We start from the raw sequence: 23,897 nt of genomic DNA, 5'->3' as shown, positions 1-23,897 counted from the left end.
TTAGCGTGGATTCTTAACAAAATTTCTCATAGTTAATTTGTTTGTTTCTAACAAATTTTATTTTGTCCAATGTTTTCTTCATTATGCCACTTGTCGGATTTTGATAGGTCAAAATCCAAATATGAAATTGAATGAAAATGGTTATTCTGTGATGAACGTATTCGTATAGCTGTGGTTGCAAGTAGGATAGTAAATGACTGTTGAATCAGATTCGAAGAATGTACAGTGTAACTTATTAATGCGAAATCTAAATATTCCTCGGGTATTACCTACCCGTTAAAATATTTTCACCATTAACAGTTTGTACAATAAAAATTTTAATTACAATCTTTATGAAAACATATATACATATATATTTTCTTCAGACGTTATTATGGATTTAATGAGTCAATGTGATATTAAACTCATCAGATTTACGGCTAGAACTAGAGTACATTATCTCTAAAACATTAGAGATTACATAATCACCATGGAAGACGAAGATAGTTTATGTAGAACAATTCGTAGAACGATGATTATGCTTGAGGTATAGATTGTAAGGTTGAGACGTGTGATGATGTTGTTGCTGTTGGTACTGGTGCTTTTACTGATGGTACTGTTGGTGCCGATGATGTTGCTGAAGCTGGTACATTTTGCACTACATTGTCCAAATTGATTACTCGAGCGCGAAGCTCGTTGACTTCTTCTATGGTTCCGGAATGATTGTCGGTCAGAAGGAGTGGATGAATAAGGTTTAGAATTATGGATAGAATATAATCGTTTCGAGATACTCTGGAAATGAGGCTGAAAATGGTGTTTCGAATAGGTTCGCCGGTAAGTGTTTCAAGTTCTTTGCCAAGAGGTGAATTCGGTTGACGGAAAGGATCACCTTCTTCTTGTCTCTAATGATTAAGTAGACTACGAACCCATCAAATGAATTGGTTGATTCATTCAGGTGACTCTGCTTTCGGAGCTTAGTTGAAACTCCATATCAGAATAGCTGTCGGAATACAAGGAATTCGAATTGGTTGAGGGATTCATCTCGTACGATCAGATGAAGGATTTTCGATAAGAAATAGATTATAGGATGTAGATTAGTACCCTGCAATACATAATTTACATATGCATATATAATACTAAAATTCCATAAGTTACGGAGGAATCTACAGAAAATGTCAGGCAAAGTTTACATAACAGATACGCTAAGATATGAATTAGCAGATATGTTAAGATATGAATTTTGTCTATACACTCATCATGCAATTAATGCAATAAGATGTGTCTAGACTAAGGATGATAAGCAAGTGATTCTCTAAGAATGATAAGTAGGTAATTTTTCGACACAAAATGATAAGCAAAACTTTTGACATGCAGACACGGTCGAAGTCCAGACTCACTAATGCATCCTAACGACTATCAGTTAGACACACTAATGCAAGACCCGGTTCGCTAAGACCACCGCTCTGATACCAACTGAAAGGACCCGTCCTAATCCATCCGGACGAAGTCCATATCGATTATAAACGATTCACAATAGTTGATTACATCGCGAGGTATTTGACCTCTATATGATACATTTTACAAACATTGCATTCGTTTTTAAAAGACAAACTTTATTTTCATCGAAAGTTGACATCATGCATACCATTTCATAATACATCCAACTATATTTGACTTAATAATAATCTTGATGAACTCAACGACTCGAATGCAACGTCTTTTGAAATATGCCATGAATGACTCCAAATAATATCCTTAAAATGAGCTAATGCACAGCGGAAGATTTCTTTCATACCTGAGAATAAACATGCTTTAAAGTGTCAACCAAAAGGTTGGTGAGTTCATTAGTTTATCATAAACAATAATTTCCATCATTTTAATAGACCACAAGATTTTCATTTCTCATAAATATACGTCCCATGCATAGAGACAAAAATATCATTCATAAGGATTGAACACCTGGTAACCGACATTCACAATATGCATATAAGAATATCCCCATCATTCCGGGATCCTCCTTCAGACATGATATACATTTCGAAATACTAAAGCATCCGGTACTTTGGATGGGGCTTGTTGGGCCCGATAGATCTATCTTTAGAGTTCGCGTCAATTAGGGTGTCTATTCCCTAATTCTTAGATTACCAGACTTAATAGAAAGGGGCATATTCGATTTCGATAATTCAACCATATAATGTAGTTTCAATTACTTGTGTCCATTTCGTAAAACAGTTATAAAAGCAGCGCATGTATTCTCAGTCCCAAAAATATATATTGCAAAAGCATTTAAAAAGGGAGCAAATGAAACTCACGCATATAAATATTGTAAAACATTTAATAAATCATTTGCATGTATTCTCAGCCCAAAATGGTAAAGAGTAAAAAGGGCAAATGAAACTCACCGTATTGTATTTTGTAGTAAAAATACATATGACGACATTGAACAACTAAACAAGGTAGGGTTGGCCTCGGATTCATGAACATATATCATTTATATGTATATTAACACATATACTGGTAAGTGAACAATTTCACATATTATAACTTTACTTTATATATTATATATATTTGTGTATATACATAAAAATGTATATCGTAATCGAACAAGTTTATATATTATATCTTTAAATTATATATTATACTTATTTGGTTTGTATAAATATTCAAAATGTTTAATATTATATATTAATATATCTATATATATATATATGTATGGTTAGTATTATATAAACATATTATTAGTTTGTTATATATAAATATTTATATAAATAATGATATTGTGTTTGATATGTAGGTATATAAACTATTAATATAATTACAATATATGTATTAAGTATATTTCAGGTACAAAATATTTATCTGTAACAAAAATGATAGTTTCGATAATAATAATTTACTAATAATAATAACAATATGGGTAAAATTGATAATTATGTTAATATTAACACTTCTATTATTTATAAAACATATTAATACTATTATTTACGAAAATGATAATAATTTATATTACTTTCATAATAATAATAAACGTACTCATGATAATAATATTAAAGTGTTAAATTTAATAGTAATATCATAACTGATACTTATAATAATAATAATAATAATAATAATAATAATAATAATAATAATAATAATAATAATAATAATAATAATAATAATAATAATAATAATAATAATAAGTGTTTTAATGCTTATAACAATGTTAATAATGATAATTATTATGATTCTTATAGTAACCATAATAATAACAACAACAATAATATTAACCTCAATTATTAATAAATAATAATAATAATAATGATAATAATAATAATTACTAATAATAATGTTAATAGAAATGAGATTAAGAGTGTATACCCCTTGATAGCTTTTTCTAAAAAGAAAATCCCTGAACGGGACTCGAACCCGTGACCTCTTGCTTCCCTAACAACCGCCCAAACCACCCCTCTACTATTTTTTTTCTAATCTATACGTTGCTGGAAAACTAAATATTCCATTACTACGTCGATTCGGCCCAATAGCATAACCTACATGAACCTTGGCCCACGAAAAATGGCAGCCTACTAAATTATTCCAGTTCAATAACTAAGACACTAGATTTACGGCCCAATCCAAAATTTAATTAAAATAAAGGAATTTCATGAGTAGGATTAGAATCCAAGAGAAAAAAAAAACGTCACATACAGTCACCTGCCTTCTTACTTCCCATTATTATAATCATCTCCTTTATTACAAAGTTACTTTCATCATCATCACTCTTATCATCATGCATCTTCAATCTCGTCTATCATAATCATCATTTCTCTTCGTCTTCGCTGAACCGAAACAGAAAGAAAAACGATAGCAGTAGTAGCCAAAATATTCGGTTTTTGGTGTGGTTTCTTGTTCGATGGAAAAAAATAATGGTGACGGTTTGTTGTGAAGAAGAAGCAACAACTAATCAACTCAATAACATGGTTCGATCATGTGGAAATGTTGTGGACTTCAAGTTTAGAAAACAAGAACCTGTTGTGGTTCCGTTTTGGATTTGTGTTTGGGTGTTGTTCAAAACAGGAAAACGTGGATGATATTAACAAGTTGTTGTTCATAAAAAAAAATGATAACGGTCGATGAAGGTGGTTGTTTGTCTTGAGGGTGATGATTGTAGTGTACGGTGGTGACGGGTTGTGACTTGAGAAGGATAGTGGTGGTCTAGGTTGTGGTGGTTCGTGGTGAAGGTGAAGTAGGGTGACGATTGTTGTTGTGGGTTTCAATAAAAGTGGTCCTTGAGAGTGTTCGTTTGTTAAGCCAAAACAGAAACAACGTAGCCAGTAGTGAAACATGGGGGTGTGATGATGATGGTTACGTTGGTTTCATGATGATTCGATGATTGTCGAATTAATCTGAGACGGTATTAGATCGTTTGATGGTGGGGTTCAAACAAAACCGAAAGTAGAAATAAGCACAACAGTGATCAATGAATGATGGTTTGTTGTTGAGATGGTGAGATCAAACAAGGAGGTAAACAGTTTTTAAATGGAAGGATTAATATCAACGAAAAGTGCTCGGGTTGTTGTTGCAAGTTCTTACATTAATTAGTGGCAATGAGTAAGATGATTTGGTGGATGTGTTAGTTGTTTCATAAACACTAATAGAAGTAGGAAACAACATGATGTAAGTAGTGGAGTGGTTGACAGATTAAATTACAAGGATAAAATTAATAAAAATAAAATAAAGAAAAAAGATATCAATCTATTACTAATTTGTATGATTGATCTGCATATGTAACTAATTTTAAACAACAACAAAAATCACATACAGTTAGATAGTGATACTCAACAAATTTCACTATGTATAATTGCTTATTATTTTAAATTTAACATTAAATACATATAAATATATTTATAATAATAATTCTATTAATAATAATAATAATAATACTGATAATAATAATTATATTTTTAACTTGTAATTACATTTAATGTTTTCTTATTATAATTTATTAATTATATCCTATTTACTAGTTACCTAATGTATAGGATATTTAATATTTATATATGTATATGTATTTTACAATATTCATGTAATCTTAAGTGTATATGGAAGTCATATATATATTTATTTCTAATAATTAAATCTTATTATATTTCAAATTAAAATATGTACATATATATATATATATATATATATATATATATATATATATATATATATATATATATATATATATATATATATATATATATATATATATATCTATTTACAAATACTTGTTCGTGAATCGTCGAGCACAGTCAAAGGGTAATTGATTACATGAATATAGATTTCAAACTTTCGAGACTCAACATTACAGATTTTGCTTATCGTGTCGGAAACATATAAAGATTAAAGTTTAAATTTGGTCGGAAATTCCCGGGTCATCACAGTACCTATATATATATATATATATATATATATATATATATATATATATATATATATATATATATATATATATATATATATATATATATATATATATATATATATATATATATATATATATATATATATATATATATGTATCTATTTACAAATAGTTGTTCGTGAATCGTCGAGCACAGTCAAAGGGTAATTGATTACATGAATATAGATTTCAAACTTTCGAGACTCAACATTACAGATTTTGCTTATCGTGTCGGAAACATATAAAGATTAAAGTTTAAATTTGGTCGGAAATTCCCGGGTCATCACATATAAGATCACAAATAGGATTATATTTACAGTTATATTCTGTTTATTATTATTAATAATAATTATAATTAATACTAATAATACTATTAATATTAATAATAATTATAATAAATAAGAATACTGATAATAATAATTGTAAAGATGATAATAATAATATATTGTATTATTTAAAATAGTAATGATAAAAAAATTTATAATGAGTCTTAGTGATTATGACAATAATAATGCTAAAATAAAAATAATAATAATGTAACAAGTTACATGTATTAAATTTTACATCAATATATTATATATATTACAAATAATAATATTAATAATATTTAATAATACTTATGTGAATTCAAGTGAATTGGCAAGAAAGAGATTAGTCGACATTAAATCACGAGAAGGGAAAAGAGGAAAATTGATGGTGATAAGAAACAGATTACTTATAAATATTTGTCTTTATAATTTTTATTTGATTAATATTAATAATAAACATAAATATATTAATAAAGATAATATAATACTTTTAATATTATTAATAATAATAAAAGTACTTATAATAACATTAGTGTTAATAACTATATAATTAAATATTATAAATTTCTACATATAATACTTATAAATTATTTATATTACTATGCTCATATATTGCATATATTAATTTGCCATAGTTATTATATATTCATTCGTTATTAACTTTGTTAAGGAAATAAAGCGAGTATTCCTAATTAATGTATTCAAAGTTTTATAACTATATATTTTCTACCATACTATATATATATTTACTACTTAACAAGTTTTTATTTTAATTCATAAACTATTTTATATCTTTAATTTGAATAACTAAATCGTATAATATTTTATTAATGTAGTTTAGATTATAATATATATATATATATATATATATATATATATATATATATATATATATATATATAATTACCTATCTTATTACAATTAATTGTTCGTGAATCGTCGGGAATAGTCACAAGGTAATTGCATATATGAAAACAGTTCAAAATTTTTGAGACTCAACATTACAGACTTTGCTTATCGTGTCGGAATTATATAAAGATTAAGTTTAAAATTGGTTGGAAATTTCTGGGTCGTTACAGCACGCGGTAACACACACAAAACAGACCTGCAGTTTTAAGTTAAGTTTTGACCCGTTTCCAAAATGTCAAGGTATGATATCTGCTAAAAAGTTACGTTTTCACCCCGGTATTAGAGGCCAAAAACAAGAAAGATTCGAACTTTTTCGGCAAAATACCCACTTCATCGGTTAGAATTGAAGAACAAGTAATTACGAAGACGGTGCAAAAAGAATCAAGAGAATCGGAGCTAAAACAAAGATTCTAGAGCGAAAACGGTGAAAGACAAGAAATCAAGTTACGATCCAGGGAATCAGGCAAGCCAAACGGCCCAGACAAATGGCCCCTGCAAACGGCTTGCCCTGGAAAACGGCCCCTGCAAACAGCCTGCCAGCCGTTTGCAGGCAAAATCCTAGCTTATTTAACGGGTCTTTGTCATTCATTCCAACACACACGTCAGTTCACTTCTTTCTCTCTTTTGTAAAATATTAGTCATACTTTCAAGGTCTTCAACTCCGTGCGGGAAACCTAGTACCCGGAGAAGAACGCCGAAGATTGTATTAGGAGCGGTCTGGAGTTTGAAGTTGTCAGTTTTGTATTCGTAACTCGTTTAATTTACTGGTACTTCTATCCTTTATCTTTATATAATGTCTTCTATCACTATGTTCTGTGATATTGTTGCCATGATTAGCGAGTAGTTATCTTTAGTGTATGCTATGATGTAAGCAGTTATAATGCCAAAATAATGTTATGGTTTGTGTATGTTGTCAAAATGCTTTCCGATTATGCTTTAAACTCAATCGCTTTTCCAACTAATAGAACGTAGTTATTGGCTCTGTTATTGAGAAGTCGCGAACCCCCATTCAGAGTATACTATCTGTGTCACCCCTTGGTAAGAGAAGTCTATCGGATACAGCGTAAGATCAACTGAGGCACACCGGTTGTAGTAAGTCTATCGAGCTTTGAATTCCGACTGAGGACTCTTTCGTAGTGAAACATCTGACTAGACCCTTAGTACATTGTCGGTCCCAGACCATGCTAGTGTAGTCACCAAGCATATAAACTTCGTACGTGCATGCTGAAGCACAACGGTTGTTGTAAGCTGTACCTCTGCTAAGTAAGGCCATGGAACCCGGTCAGTGTTGATTTTTACACTGCACCATAAGGCGGTCTCAAGCATTGCACCCCGCTTGAGGGATTCTTAGTTAATTAAGGAACTGTTTGTTTAGACACAAAGGATTGGACCGTTAGGATGACCAAAATTGTTCATGGAAGTCAACTTGACTTGGCCATGGTGTTCTTTATGGTTGAACTCTTTTTAAGGGCCTAACTATCTTTTTAAAAACCAATCATTAATGAAAGTATTGAAAACACATCACGTCTCTCGAATATGGTAAACCATGTATTCTATTATGCTTAAGAAAGTTTACACCTTTGTGGAATGTTAATATGTCACCCAACCAAGTCGCTCAATTGGATGAGCCGTCTGAATGTGTATGCCTGTAGTCAGACTGCACGGGCGTCGGGGGTAAGGGACATTGCTGTCTATTTAGAATGTTCAAGCCTATCGCATTACCCAGTGACATGTCTTAATACATGCGCGTTTAGGACCAGTGTAATGAATACAAGGCCTCTGCCTAATCATGAGCCAGCATTCCATAATCTCGGCAGAATAACTGATGAAATCATAGTATGCACTTACTTTAACCTTATCTGAATCACAAATTATATCGCATTTACTTTATCTGTCTTATAAATTAGAAAATCCCAAAATTAAGTAACCACTAATCCTTCATAACTATCTTAGGCTTTAATATAAGTTCAATTCTACTGATATCTCAAAAATACGACTCTAGGTCATACTTCCCTTACTCATACTAAGGAGTAGTACAATTTAGGCCCCGCTAAATATAAATTTAAAACAGTACCCCCTCTTGGTGGTTGATTCTGACGTGTTGTGACCTAACGACACCTCACAAATAAAACCATCCGTTTCGGCCATATCAAGAGGGAAGCTAGTTTTTGGCGCCACTGCCGGGGAACTGGTATCAGAAATACTGCTCTCTATCAAACTTATTCACAAGAATTTAGTGGTGTCTAAGAAAGACAATTATACACGGACTTGGTTATTGGATTTTCCGAACAGTCTCCAATTATATTGGGACCAAAAGGATCCTGCCTCTCCGTAGTCGGCCTGGCCACTTGGTTTGTTGAATAGTTTGTGCGGAACTCTGTTTTCGAGATACCAGGGAATCAGTAGCCAGAACCAAAAACATTCAACCTTAGGATAGTTAGTTAAATTAGATTACTTTAAATTAGACTACCTTAGATTAATACTACCTTAGACTACCTTAGATTACCTTAGATTACTTTAGAAATGTAGTTTGTCTGCTTAAAATTAAAAACAAAAGGCATACCCAGTCTATGACCCAAACCCAATCTAGACCAGGGCCGTTGTTATTCGTACCTGATCCAGAGGCAATAATCTCTAAAGCACGCAAGGAAGCACGAATCAGAAATCAAATGGCGTTACGCGTTACTTTAGTAGAAAATACAAAACCCTCGATTGAAGGTCAAGGAGGACCAATCAGGTTTCCAGAGATTCAAGGACACTTGTTCGAGTTAAAACATCACATCATCCAGCTCATCCAAAATGGCTATCAGTTTCATTGATTACCGAATGACGATCCCAATTCTCACCTTGATAAATTCATATCTCTTTCGAACTCCTACAAATAGCCATGGATAGGACAAGATATAGTTCGGCTATACTTGTTTCCTTATTCTCTCACTCATCATGCTCAAACATAGTTCGAAGGACTGGATAAAGATTCCATCACGTCATGGATGGAGATAACTACTAAATTCCTAACCAAATATTTCCCTCCTTCTAAACAAACCAAGCTAAAGAATGGCATCATTAACTTCAAACAAAGTTATGATGAATCTCTTTACACTGCATGGGAACGATTCAAAACCCTGCTGAAGAAATGCCCTAATCACCAGCTAGAACAATCAGCTCAAATCTGTACCTTCTACAATGGTCTTACGGTAAATCATAGAACGACGATCGATGCAGCAGCTCAAGGAAATCTGATGAACCAAACCGCAGACGAAGCATGGGAATTGCTCAAGAATATGACAATGCATCATCATGACTGAAACAATGGTGAAACAACTTCATCATCTGACCCACTCTCTGCACTTAACAATCAAACGAAGGCCATCAAATCCCTCATGGATAAGATGGAATCTCTCGCTAAACAACTCGGAGAATTGAAGACGCCGCCACAGCAGGTCAACCAAGCTTAGGCTTGTGTTAATTGTACCAACCCGTAACCTACTGAAGAATATCAAGTTGAGTACGAAAACCCTGACGGTTCAGTCTGTTACGTTCAATACCCAGCTCATCCACCAAATCCCGGATTCAATCAACAACCTAGGGTTAATCAATTTCAACGAAGCAACCAGCCTTTTCACTATCGCTACCCACCTTATCCCGCCCAAAAATCTCAATTGACCTACGATAAACCACTTCCACTCACTGGTCCACCAGTTGAGGAAAATTCCCCTACCACCCAGATTACAAAAGCAACTAACCCCGCTCTCGGAGCTGATGATCAGTTAACTCAGTTCATTCAAGGACAACAACAGCTAAATCAGAGAACTGCAGCCAGACAAGATTAGACGGAGATACTAATTAGAAATCAATTGGCTCTGCTCAAAATCCTGGAGACGTAGCTCGGACAGTTATCACAATGCCTTGAAACCCGACCACATGGAAGGTTACCCAGTAATACTATCCAAAATCCCCACATAGAGGAATCGAAGCAAATGGATTCCGTGATCCCAGAGGAAGAACCACGGAGAATGTCATCTAGGCTCAAGAACAAATCAACGTATACTCAGAAGCTGACCTCTACAACTCCAGTGCGTGTACCCTATCCTGGAAGGCTACCAGAGGAACCATCCAAGCTTGATTCCTTCAAACTTGATGAGAGATTCCTGGACACTATGTCCAAAGTTCCCAACCAGAAGAGATACAGCCGAAGGCTTCTATCTACAAAGGAGGGGATACCAAATTCTAACAAAATTCCACTGAATGAAGAATGCTCTGCATTACTCAGAAACTCTCTACCACTAAAGATAGGAGACACTGGCCGATTCATTTTCCCATGTTCAATATACCAATCTGGAACCATTCATGCGCTAGCAGATTTAGGAGCAAGTATCAACCTAATCCCCTACTCTCTCTACAAGAGATTAGAGTTAGGAGACTTATCGCCAACTAAAATGACAATCCAACTTGCCGATCAAACAATTCGATATCCTAAGGGCATAGTTGAGAATGTCTTGGTAAAAGTCGACAAATTCTTGTATCCTACGGATTTCGTAGTAATGGATATTAAGGAAGACCTACACACACCAGTAGTGTTAGGAAGACCTTTCATGAATACGGCTAGGACTGTCATTGATGTGTACAATCAAACCTTGATCTTGCGATCACATGGGGAGAGCGTTACCTTCAAAATTGACCGACCAATCGATCTTTCTGGACAGGCAGAGATGTTCGCTATTTCCACCAGACGGATCACTTACGATGACGAGTCTTCACTACCAGCCGATGATATCGAGATGGGTGTCGAGTCACAGTGTGTAGACGACCCAGAAATGGAAGAAGAGGATCTCAGCGAAGAAATAGAGGAAGAGGAGGAATCTAAAAAGGAAGAGGAAATGGAAGATGTAAAAGAAACTACGATAATACCCTCTCTAAGCGTTAAGCATCACGAAGAATTAATGAGACTTGAGACGGAAGATCACAGTTTAATCATTCATTTCAAGAAGACTGACAAGGTTGAGGTTAAGGATATAGAAATTGACCCTGCAAGTGTCAAAGTGGAGAATCAGAATATTGAAGAAACCCGTTCATCAAACGCATCCTCAGAAGTACACTATACCGATAGTGACGAGGAAGAGCAACATGAAGACATTCTGGATAACTCACACTCTCCAACTGAACCAGATCAAGGGGAGTCGGACTCTTCTTCAGATCGGATTCCGGTCATATCTACACACGCAGACATGATAACCTTCATCACTGATACCGATGAATTTGAAGATATTCTCGAAGCCATTCGTAAATCAACAATTGATTTCACATTACGCTTAACAGAACAAATTATGGCTATCCGAGAAGAATACAACCTCTATCTCCAGAGAGAAGACAATGATGTTGAAATCCTAGAAGAACGCATACAAGACTTTATCAATACGCTTCACGATCATATCTACCAAGAAGAAAGGCAACGAGAGCACAATTCAGTGGTTCGCATATTCTTGAGACAATATTCTGTCGAGATCAGAAGATCATTTACTCTAAGGTTTACAACGCCTTAGCCGGATCTGCACTTCCGTTCTCAGCAAACCAACGAGCACTACTAACTCTCATCTGAAAGCACATGGATCTTTCCACCGGACGCCCAACTTACCACTCTGATTTTCAAATGATCGAAGATATTCACAGCTTTTTCGCTCTCCTGGAAAGAGATAATTTCGATAGCACACCAGACAGGCTAGTCATTTACGTAACAATTGATCACCATGCTGATCTGATTATCAAAGAGTTACGAGATGCAGTTACAGAGGAAGTAAGGTGCAACAATCTGTTCTCTCATCTTGAACCAGATCGCGTCAACATTGCCAACTATGTTACGAAGCAGATATCACGTATCTTCCACGAATCCACAGACCCAAGTTTCACATTTAAAGCTGGATGTCAGGAGATATACTCAAAGACGGTGATGTTGACGCTCGGGTCAGGATTGCTGTTCACTTCTTTTCAGCTTCGTCTTTTAACAAATCTGTGCAAAGCTATAGACTCTTACGGTGGAGATCAGCATTCCAAAGATTTCGAGATTCTAAAGATACAGTTTCTAACATTGTTTGAAGACCTTTGATGTTTGCAGCGGTGTATACGAAATACTATTATTGTTTATTACGAAATACGATGAAATTACACAAGTTTTATTTATTTATTTATGGGATATACCTAAACCTTGCTACAACACTATAGGCAGTGTACCTAATCGTAGAGTAGTGTAGTTTTTAGTAAGTCCGGTTCGTTCCACAGGGAGCTATCTAAGTTTAACGCTATATTTTTAACAACTATAATTATATAAAATATATATAATTATATATAGTAATAATAATATATAAAAGGGGGGGGAGGGGGGGGGGGTTTTACCGTTTAATGACCGGTTTGTCGATTTTAAATAAAGCGTAAAGATAAATGACGATAATATATATGACAGAATTTAAATTGCGATAAAGTAAATTGCAGTAATTGAAATGACAGTAAATAAAGGTACGATGAAATATGAAATAAAAGTATTATGCTTATTTAAACTTCCGTAATCATGATTTTTGATGTTTTGATTTTAATTAATTGTTGCCCGGGTTAATTGTCCTTTGTCCTGGTTTATTTGATACCTATCTAGTTTTTGTCCATAATAGTCCATCGGTCATAATTATAAAATGCTCGTCAAATTAATCTTATTCCCAAATTCAAATATTCCAACTAATTAGGGATTCGAACTGTAACAAGGTTTTAATACTTTGTTAATAATTACACCAGGTTATCGACTGCGTGTAATCCAAGGTTTTAATACTTTGTTAACAATTACACCAATTATCCTTGTATGTAATCTACCCCTGTTTTAATTGATCCATGATACATTAATTTATTCACTTGGCCATAATGAATAATCAATTACCCAATCCAATTGATTAATTAAATGATTGTAAACGAAGTCGTATAAACGTTACTAAATAGGACATTCGTAATCATTTTAATAATTATTAGATTAACTAATTTGAAGATAGGTTCAACAGGTTCCAATGAGTTGTCGCTCAATTAGACAATACCCCCCATCTATTAATAGTCATAGTCCAATGTTCACAAGTGTCGGTCTTTTGTCCAAACCCGAATTATGGTACAAAATCCAATAACCACATCTTAATATTTAGCCCAACATCACAATTACTTCGGCTCAAATAAGCATAATAATAACTTAGTTACGAGACATTAATTTAAAAAGGAAGAACATAGCTTACAGTGGTATTTAATCGCGTAGCGTTACACGGACAGAGTTTCGACTTTAAAACCCGTAAAACATTTCTTACAGTAACCCAATTATTATTAAACTTAAATTAAAATTAAAATTATAAATATAAATATATATATCGATAGATTGAAAGAAATGAAAAGAAAAAGGTGTCCAGAATTCGAGCAGAATGCGTGAGCTTTTATAGGCCCACTTTGAACTGTACAGCTCCGCGAGTGGGGTACTTTTGTGCCTTACAGCTTCGCGAGTGCGGAGCTTTGGATTCCAGCTCACCAAATTGAGTTAAACATGGGATGCTGAATATTATAATATATAATATAATAATATATAATTTTATATAATTATATATATATTATATTATATTCTTGTGCATAGTTGACTTGTAATTTTAGCTCCATTGAGTTGTACGTTGATGATCGGTTTATGTCTCAGTTTTGAATTTTTGAACGCCTTTTCTTACGCTTAGATATCTTGTACTTTGCGTTTCGCGGATTGTACTCTTATCATTTTTAGGCGTTTCTTATCAATAAATTGAACCACTTAAATTATATCTTGTACATTTGAGCTTTTTGGTCATTTGCGTCTTCAAATCGTCGTTTTCTTCTTTTGTCTTCGCACTTATTTATTTAAACGATTATTACATAAAAATAGAACAATAGTAACTAAAAGCTTTACATATTGGAAGGATATTGATACTAAATATATGTTCCTTTTTAGCATTATCAAATATCCCCACACTTGAACGTTGCTTGTCATCAAGCAATACAGAACTTGAAATTAAATCACACTTCACTCGAATCACTTTTTTATTCTCACACTTTATACATCAGTGATTTTAATACGGCGGTATAAACAATGATAGTAATGATATGATTTACAGTCCCACATGACAATGAAAATTTAGATCCTTTAAGGAAATTGGATCTTTATGAAAACATTTGATCTTTTGAAAATTCATTCTAGCTTTTACCCTAGATAAGTTTTCCGGAATAACCCTTCACCGGTGTTTGAAAAATATTTTTGTGGGTTTTGTGGGTTTCAGATTTTAAAATTTTAGCTCAAAACTTGTGGTTTTATGTCACCCACTTTCTAACCTTGTATTAGGAAAGCACACGTCCAATTTACTTGTCCCGTATATTACCTTTCGGTAAACTACCATCCGGTTGTAAAGGAAAGCGATGAACAAGCAACTGTTAAGGCAATGTCTAATGACATGCAGATGTTCATGGTCCACAACGTGTCGGATGCAATTACTATCCTTTGTAGGAGAAATAGTAAAGATCACCCTATAATTTTTCGTTCTGGCACAAGGTCCTGTCTTCGACCATGCTATGCAACCACCGTTCTTACGGTTGACACCCGATTTGGTTCAGGTGACCTAATGTATTCTGGTGAATTCTTAGGATTTTACGTTCAATGGTAATGAACGCATTGAAAATAGGTTTTTAGAAAACAAATCGGTTTTATTTTTGATCAAAATATTTTCTCGTTCAAGCTCGAGTTTAGATATCATTGAATTCCATGAGTTTGTAATTCTCAATCTTTAAGGTCAATCTCAAGGATTGAGTAATATCAGACTTAAAAGCTGATTTTTAATCTTTGAGGAGGTTATCCTTTCTGGGGGTCTGATTCATTAGTCTTATCAAGCTAATTTGCACAGCGCCCTCCCCATTTTACAAGACAGATCCTCTCATGGTTAGGATAAGTCTGACCACTTGGTGACCCTGTTTGATGCTGAGGTCCGTGGATTTCCTGCTGATTTTAGAGATGACTTTTCTAGATTTTTCATCAACCTACAGCTGGTCTAGACGACAACTTCCTGACCTAAATCAAGAAGCGCGTGTCTTTTTCAGAAGACTTTACTTCCTTTTAATGATGAAATTGATTCATCGTGTAGATCTATCTTTCTTTCAAATATATTACAGTAAATCGGGTAAAACTAATTAGTATCGTCCAAAACAAAAGTACGTGCAATAATCTTGTACAAAATATGTGATATATGTTTTAAAGAACTTGGTGCATTCTTCCCACACTTAGCTTTTATTTATTCTTTTCTTTGCCTTTTTATTCTCCTTTATTCCATTTTAAATGAATTCTAACGTTTTGGGTTGTTTCTCCATTTATGTTCTCTCCGAGGTAACAATAATTTCGGTATTATCACCTAGTTTTATCGTTCATGAATTTGTATAAACATGATTTTGAATTCATTTAGTTAAAAAAATTTCAAATTTTCACAAAATTTGGCAATTAAACCAAGTGTAAACCCGAGAGAATTTATAACTCTTCCCCACACTTGAGATCTTGCAATGCCCTCATTTGCAAGAAATCAGACTATAATTATAAATTCATGAGGGTGATTAGTGTAGAAAAGTGATTAAAAATACCCAGTTTGTAATTACTAAGCTCGTCGAATGATAGATGGCGCACCTCATCGTTCATTCCTTTTGTTGTAATTTCACATATGTTTTGCGTCTTATCGTCAAAATTAGTAGTTTTTGCTGAACTTAATGCCAGTCTTTGAAAGTGCGTTGTTTTACCCTGTTTTGTACATAACATAAAATATAAACATATATATACATATTTTTGAAGTTTGGTATATAACCCCACGTTCATATAATATTTTTGGCATACTTTAGATCAATAATATTAAAATAATGATAACAAAAGTTTTCGCCCCGTCCTTGGGTAAAGCAATTTCAGTTCCATGACCTAGTCTTTAACTTACGACGAATTTTAGAAATTATTTTTTAAACTTAATGAAATAAAGTAAATTTTGTTTTTAAATGCACACAAAACTTAAATTTAAAAAGCATATTAATTTCATATAAAACCTACAAAACAAAAAAAAATCAGAATGGGGGGAGAAAACTAGTTCTTTAGTGTCTGCTAGTGGAAAAGACCAATCGGATTCCATTCTCAGGACTACACGAGAACAGAACAACTAACTCTAGACAGTATTTTCTTTTTTAGAACATTTGAATATCCCCACACTTAGGTAGCTGTGGTGTCGAAATTGTGATTAACTTCATCGTCAATTTCTTTTGGACCATAATCAACTTGCATATCTGTGACTTTTGTTTTAAGCCATTGGTCTGATTCCTGTGTAATATCCACAAATTCAACTAGTTTCACCTTTTCTTTAGGTGATAGATTGGATACTAACCGGTTACATAACTTAAAGTTCCCCTTGGTTCTAGCATCACGAATCCATTTAATAAGTTTCTTCATTGAACTATTAATAACGGGGTCATTTAATTTCGTATCAACAACGGGGTTCTTTGTTATCAAGTCATCATTAGGTGTTACTTCATCTTTCCCACACTTAGGCGTTTTATTATTGCTAAGCACTACCGTTGGAGTTGGTAAAACAATATGCTTCTCATCGATTGTTTTTATTGGTTCAACGGTTTTGGTTGGTGGAGATTTAGACTTTCGAATCACAAAGGTAACCGATTTGTCACCATCGCTAAGTGTCATTCTACCCTTTCTTACATCAAATAACGCCCCGGTGGATGCTAAGAATGGTCGAACTAAAATTAGAGGAATGTTTGAGTCCTCTTCTATGTCAATGACAATAAATTCGACTAAAAAGGTTAAATTACCCACTTGAACGGGTAGGTTGTCAGCGATTCTAACTGGGTGCCTAATGGTTTGATCAAAGAGTCGAACACTCATTTTTGTTGGACTTAACTCACCTACTCCTAATCTCTTATATAATGAAAGGGGCATAACACTCACACTCGCACCTAAATTTACTAGTGCATCATACATGACACAATCACTAAGTAGACAAGGAATAATAAATTCACCCGGATCACCCATCCTGGGTGGAAGTTTTGGTGGAACTGTCTTCACTGGGTTTACTTCTATGGTTTTTGTTTCTTGCACTTTCTTATTCTTTTTCTTCTTTCCAAAGGTATCACAAACTTTATTACCTATTACTTGCTCATACTCAACTCCTTTTCTTGGAAATGGAATGGATGGTCTGTATGGTGCCACCACTGGCTTTACATACTCGGGGGGTGGTGGTGGTGGTGTAACTTCTTTATTGTTACTCACATCTGAAACCTTCCCATCTTCTGGTGCTGGTTTTTCAGAATTCGTTGAAACCATATTAACATTCTCATTCCGAGGATTCACTTCAGTATTATTTGGTAGTTTTTCTTGTTCCCTCTCACTCATCATACTAGCAAGAGTACCTACGTGTTTTTCTAGATTCAAAATGAAAGCTTGTTGAGTTCTTAATGACTGATCAAACCTCTCATTTGTTTGGGTTTGAGATGTAATGACCCGGAAATTTCCGACCAAATTTAAACTTAATCTTTATATGATTTCGACATGATAAGCAAAGTCTGTTAAACTGAATCTCAAAAACTTTGAATTGTTTACATGATTGCATTTAACCTCTGACCGATTTCGAAGATTCACGAACAGTTGTTATATATATATATATATATATATATATATATATATATATATATATATATATATATATATATATATATATATATATATATATATATAAATGTAAGTAGTGGAAATAATAAAATATAATTGGATCATTAAGAAGTTAATATGTAAAATAATAGTTAGAATAAATAAGTTACTAATAAAATTACTATATAATTACATATGTATTATTATGAATCTATATATAATTTCTATTGATAGTTATTAACATATTGTGATATAAATATTAAATATTCAATAAATGTTATTATATAATATAGTTTAAAATTAATATATTACATGTAACTATAAGTTAAAAATAAATATTATATCTTTATCATTATTTTCATTATTATTATTATTATTATTATTATTAATATTAGTATATGTATTATTAATATTGTTAGATTCTCAAAGTTACATATATGAAATTCGATATAATTTGTATTATCTTAACTATTAAGTGTATTATCATTAAATATTATTATCACTTTATGATTATTATTCTAATTAATGACATTATTATTAATAGTATAATTATAATTATTGACATTATCACTATATTTGATATTAACCTTATTTTCAGTATTATTAATAAAAGTATTATTATTATTATTAATACATTTATATTTACAATTATAATATACAGGTGATATACAAAAATAAATGAATAATCAAATAAGTAAATAAATAAAGAATCAATCTGTTTAACATCGTAGTCATACTTTATTTCCTGTCTCTAATTGTTAAAAGCAGTGAACTAAATCAATACAGCCAAAGATACTGTTGGATATCAAAGACAAAAATCGTACGAGTTGTTACCAATCTCAATCTCATTTTTTTTTTTTTTTGTTTGAACGTATTTGGATGTGATTCTTCTTGTCAAAATCACTCAATATATAAATATCGATCACTCTGTTATTGGTTAGAAAGGAGACGACTTCTCACCATCCCTTTAATCAATCACCACCACAAGAACACTCCACCACCTTCACATTTTCTTTAATCAACACCAAGACAATCCATCAACGAACCACTCTTCATCTTCAATGAACCATCTCGAACCAACCACTAACATACCATCTTCATTATCTCAGGTGATCATCGAGCACCCCATCTCCTTTTGAGTTTTAGTACTACGTGATTACTGTTGTGGTTCAAAGACACAACCAACACACCTTGTTGCAACTGTTTACATCAAAAACCCCATCACGATTATCAAAGGCTATTGTATGTATTTCTAGTTTTCAAATCATGAAAACCACTTTGGATATATTTTTTTTTTCTGCTTTCTTCTCTTGATGAACACAAACCATTTAATTATTATCAAACCACCTGCAACACCTTGTTCTTCTGTTTCTACGACTGTCTTTTTGCTCGACGTCATCCAAGAACCCCAATCATCATCAACAACCATCACCAAATTCTTTATGAACCGTTACTACCATCAACCACCCTCACGTTATATTATTTAATCTTCACCGCTATCCTGTGCTTCATATTCGAACTAAACGAACCTCAAACACAAGTATATATATATATATATATATATATATATATATATATATATATATATATATATATATATATATATATATATATATATATATATATATATATATATCACGATTCTAGTATGGCCCTCTATTATATTATTTGATGAGCACTAGAGGAAAGTGGGACATGATGGCATATACTAGTCAACAATCTTTACTACAAGAAATGATTTGAATATTAAAAGGGGTGGAAGATTGGATACAGCACTAGTTGTAGGGTCATAGGAATAGGTTTCTTAGTAAGATCAAATTGCAAGTGGAACATATTAAAATTGTATGGCCGACACTATGGGGACGTTCAACTAGACGTTTCAATTTTTTTTTTAAACGCGTATGTGTAAAGGTGATAGAAGAAGCATGTTAGAATGATGCTGCTGGGCTGATATCCCAATTGTAATTATGTGGGCCGCTTCTTTAAGCAGTTGGGCTAGAATTTAGAAAGGTGATCGAGCTGTATTATGTGTTCAAGGGAATGATGATACTAAGTAAGGATGAAGATGGGTATGAACGATAGCAATGATGCACAGAGAAGGTGATCATGAAGATGATTCGATGACATTTCGTTGATGATATTATGGTGAATCTGTGATGCACAATGATCTCAGCGAAGATGATAATGAATGGTATGATGATTGTAATTTCATAATAAGATAAGGTTTAGGATTAAGTTATGATGAAGATTACACTAGGGTTATAATAATAATATGAGGTGGGATGATAAGTGATGATGTTATTTGGTTCTGTAAGATTAAAGAAAAGACAACAAGCATAGTCGAGTTAAAAGGTTTTAAAGTATTAGAGTAATCAGATTGAAACAGATGGAGAGATGGTTGGACGAGGGGTTATTGAATGAGAGGTCGTGGGTTCAATCCTCGGCCATGGCAATATTTTTTTTTTAAACTAACAACAGATGTGTTAGGGCCGAGGTCTGTTTAATTCTTCAGTTTGGGCTTAGGACTCGTAATAATACTATGATGGGTTAAATGGAATTTAATCTGGGGTATAATAGATAAGTTGAAACAGACAAATGGTTAGGCTGTGGTGTTGTTGAACAAGGGGTTGCGGGTTCGATCCCTGCCAATGGCTGTTTCTTTATTTTTTTTGAAGCGTGTCTCCTTTTAAAGGTAGTATTATTATTATTATTATTATTATTATTATTATTATTATTATTATTATTATTATTATTATTATTATTATTATTATTATTATTATTATTATTATTATTATTATTATTATTATTATTATTATTTTAGTTATTATTATTAGTAGTATATTATCATTATAATTAAAAACAACTTTTATTACTATTATTGAGATTATGTTACCAAATAAATATTTTGTATATAAAATGTACTTTTAGTAATATTACATATAAGTATTTAATAATCATATGAACATTTAATATATAAATAATCATATATAACAATTTAAGTATTTTAATATAATACTAACCAAATATATATATATATATATATATATATATATATATATATATATATATATATATATATATATATATATATATATATTAATATAGATATTAATCATTTTGAATATATAAAAAAAATTAAATATATAATATATAAATTAAGATATAATAAATAAATTTGTTCGATTACGATTATGTGTATTAATAAATATACAAATGATATAGGTTCGCGAATCCAAGGCCAACCTTACACTTGTTCAATGATGTTATACGTATTTTTACTACAAAATACAGTATGGTGAGTTTCATTTGCTCCTTTTTTAAATGCTTTTGTAATATATATTTTTGGGACTAAGAATACATGCGCTGCTTTTATAATTGTTTTACGAAATAGACACAAGTAATCGAAACTACATTCTATGGTTGAATTATTAAACCGAATATGCCCCTTTTTATTAAGTCTGGTAATCTAAGAATTAGGGAACAGACACCCTAATTGGCGCGAATCCTAAAGATAGATCTATCGGGCCCAACAAGCCCCATCTAAAGTACCGGATGCTTTAGTGCTTCGAAATTTATATCATGTCCGAAGGAGGATCCCGGAATGATGGGGATATTCTTATATGCATATTATGAATGTCGGTTACCAGGTGTTCAATCCATATGAATGATATTTTGTCTCTATGTATGGGACATTTATTTATGAGAAATGAAAATCTCGTGGTCTATTAAAATGATGGAAATGATTATTTATGTTAAACTAATGAACTCACCAACCTTTTGGTTGACACTTGAAAGCATGTTTATTCTCATGTATGAAAGAAGTCTTCCGCTGTGCAATTGCTCATTTTAAAGATATTACTTGGAGTCATTCATGATATATTTCACAAAGACGTTGCATTCGAGTCGTTGAGTTCATCAAGATTATTATTAAGTCAATTATAGTTGGATATATTATGAAATGGTATGCATGCCTATCAACTTTCGATGTAATGAAAGATTGTCTTTTCAAAAACGAATGCAATGTTTGTAAAATGTATCATATAGAGGTCAACTACCTCGCGATGTAATCAACTGTTGTGAATCGTTTATGATCGATATGGACTTCTTCCGGATGGATTAGGACGGGTCTTCACATGAGATGTAATAAATTGTGTTTGAGATTCCATTAGCTTTGCCATTATTTCTTCTAGATTTGGCTTTTTCTCTTCGGTTTGTTGTGGTGGTTTATATAAGCCAGGTCTTTGTTAATTGAAAGTGTTGTTTTGAGTTGATTAGTTATTCGGACCTTGTTGGTTGTATAAGTTATTGTTGGGTCCATTTGGATTGTAAAGAATGTTTTGATTTTGATTGAAGTTTGGCCTTGGCGGTTGATAATTATTTCCCGGCCTTTGGTTCATATAGGAAACATTCTCACGTTGTTTCATCGTTTGTTCAATGTGACAATCTTTCGTTAAGTGTGGTCTACCGCATTGCTCATAACTGATTCGTATTGCGTGAATATCTTTATTCATCTTTTCCATTCGTCTCTTGAAAGCATCTATTTTTGTAGAAACGGAATCAAAGTCATGGCTAGAATCGGCTCTAGCCGCTTTAGATGAACGAAAAATATCTTTTTCCTAATGCCACTCATGTGAGTGGGATGCTGTGTTATCAATAATTTTGTGAGCTTCGGCTGCGGTTTTCTTCATAATGGAACCACCAGCTACTGTGTCGATGTCTTTTCGTGTAGCAACGTTGACACCTTGGTAGAATATTTGTACTATTTGATAAGTTTCTAAACCGTGTTGAGGACATCCTCTCAACAACTTTTCGAATCTTGTCCACGCCTCATATAATGTTTCATTTGGCTTTTGCGCGAACGTAACAATTTCTCCTTGAAGTATTATGGCTTTAGATGCCGGAAAGAATCTTTTAAGAAATTTCTCAACTAAAACATCCCATGTGTCAATCGCTCCTTCGGGTAACGATTCTAACCAATCTTTGGCTTCTCCCTTTAAAGTCCAAGGAAACAACATGAGATAGATTTGTTCATCCTCAACCTCTCTGATTTTGAATAGAGTACAAATCCTATTAAAGGTTCGAAGATGTTCGTTTAGATCTTCTTTTGGTGTACCACTGGCATTTATTAGTTACGATGTGTATGATTTGTCCTTTGATTTCATAATCTGGCCCATTAATGTCTGGCTTAATAATGGCATGACCTTGGCCAGTGCGTGTGGCTCTCATTCGGTCTTCCATATTTAGAGGTTCAGTTAATTCCATAATTGAATTTGTTGAATACGAATTTCTAGAGGATTCTGATTTAATGGTTTCTTCCTCAACAATCTCTGGATGAGTAATTTGTGGTTCCAAAGGAATGATTAGTGGTTCAGGATCTCTGAATTGTCCTTGAATATCCTCCGGGTTCTCAATTGTGAGGTCGGGTTCAAAAAATGGATTATCGGAAATTTGAATTGGAGTACTTGTTCGACTAGATGATGATTCTAAAGTAAAATCAACAGCGGCAATATTAGCTAGATGTCTTGTCGAGTTACAGGTGGTGAACGTATGAAATGTGGTGAACGTT

At 32.7% G+C, this 23,897-nt stretch overlaps 1 non-coding gene across 1 annotated transcript; it reads left to right on the top strand.

The window, feature by feature from the left end:
* The first annotated feature begins 23,107 nt into the window (after nucleotides 1-23,107).
* On the top strand, nucleotides 23,108-23,214 carry LOC139895265 (small nucleolar RNA R71). Its single transcript, XR_011775724.1, has one exon. It is a non-coding gene; the product is annotated as a small nucleolar RNA R71 (small nucleolar RNA).
* The last annotated feature ends 683 nt before the right edge of the window (nucleotides 23,215-23,897 follow it).

Source organism: Rutidosis leptorrhynchoides, chromosome 2 (genome assembly GCF_046630445.1).
Source record: "Rutidosis leptorrhynchoides isolate AG116_Rl617_1_P2 chromosome 2, CSIRO_AGI_Rlap_v1, whole genome shotgun sequence".
NCBI lineage: Eukaryota > Viridiplantae > Streptophyta > Magnoliopsida > Asterales > Asteraceae > Rutidosis > Rutidosis leptorrhynchoides.
This window is presented reverse-complemented; position numbering and strand designations above follow the sequence as displayed.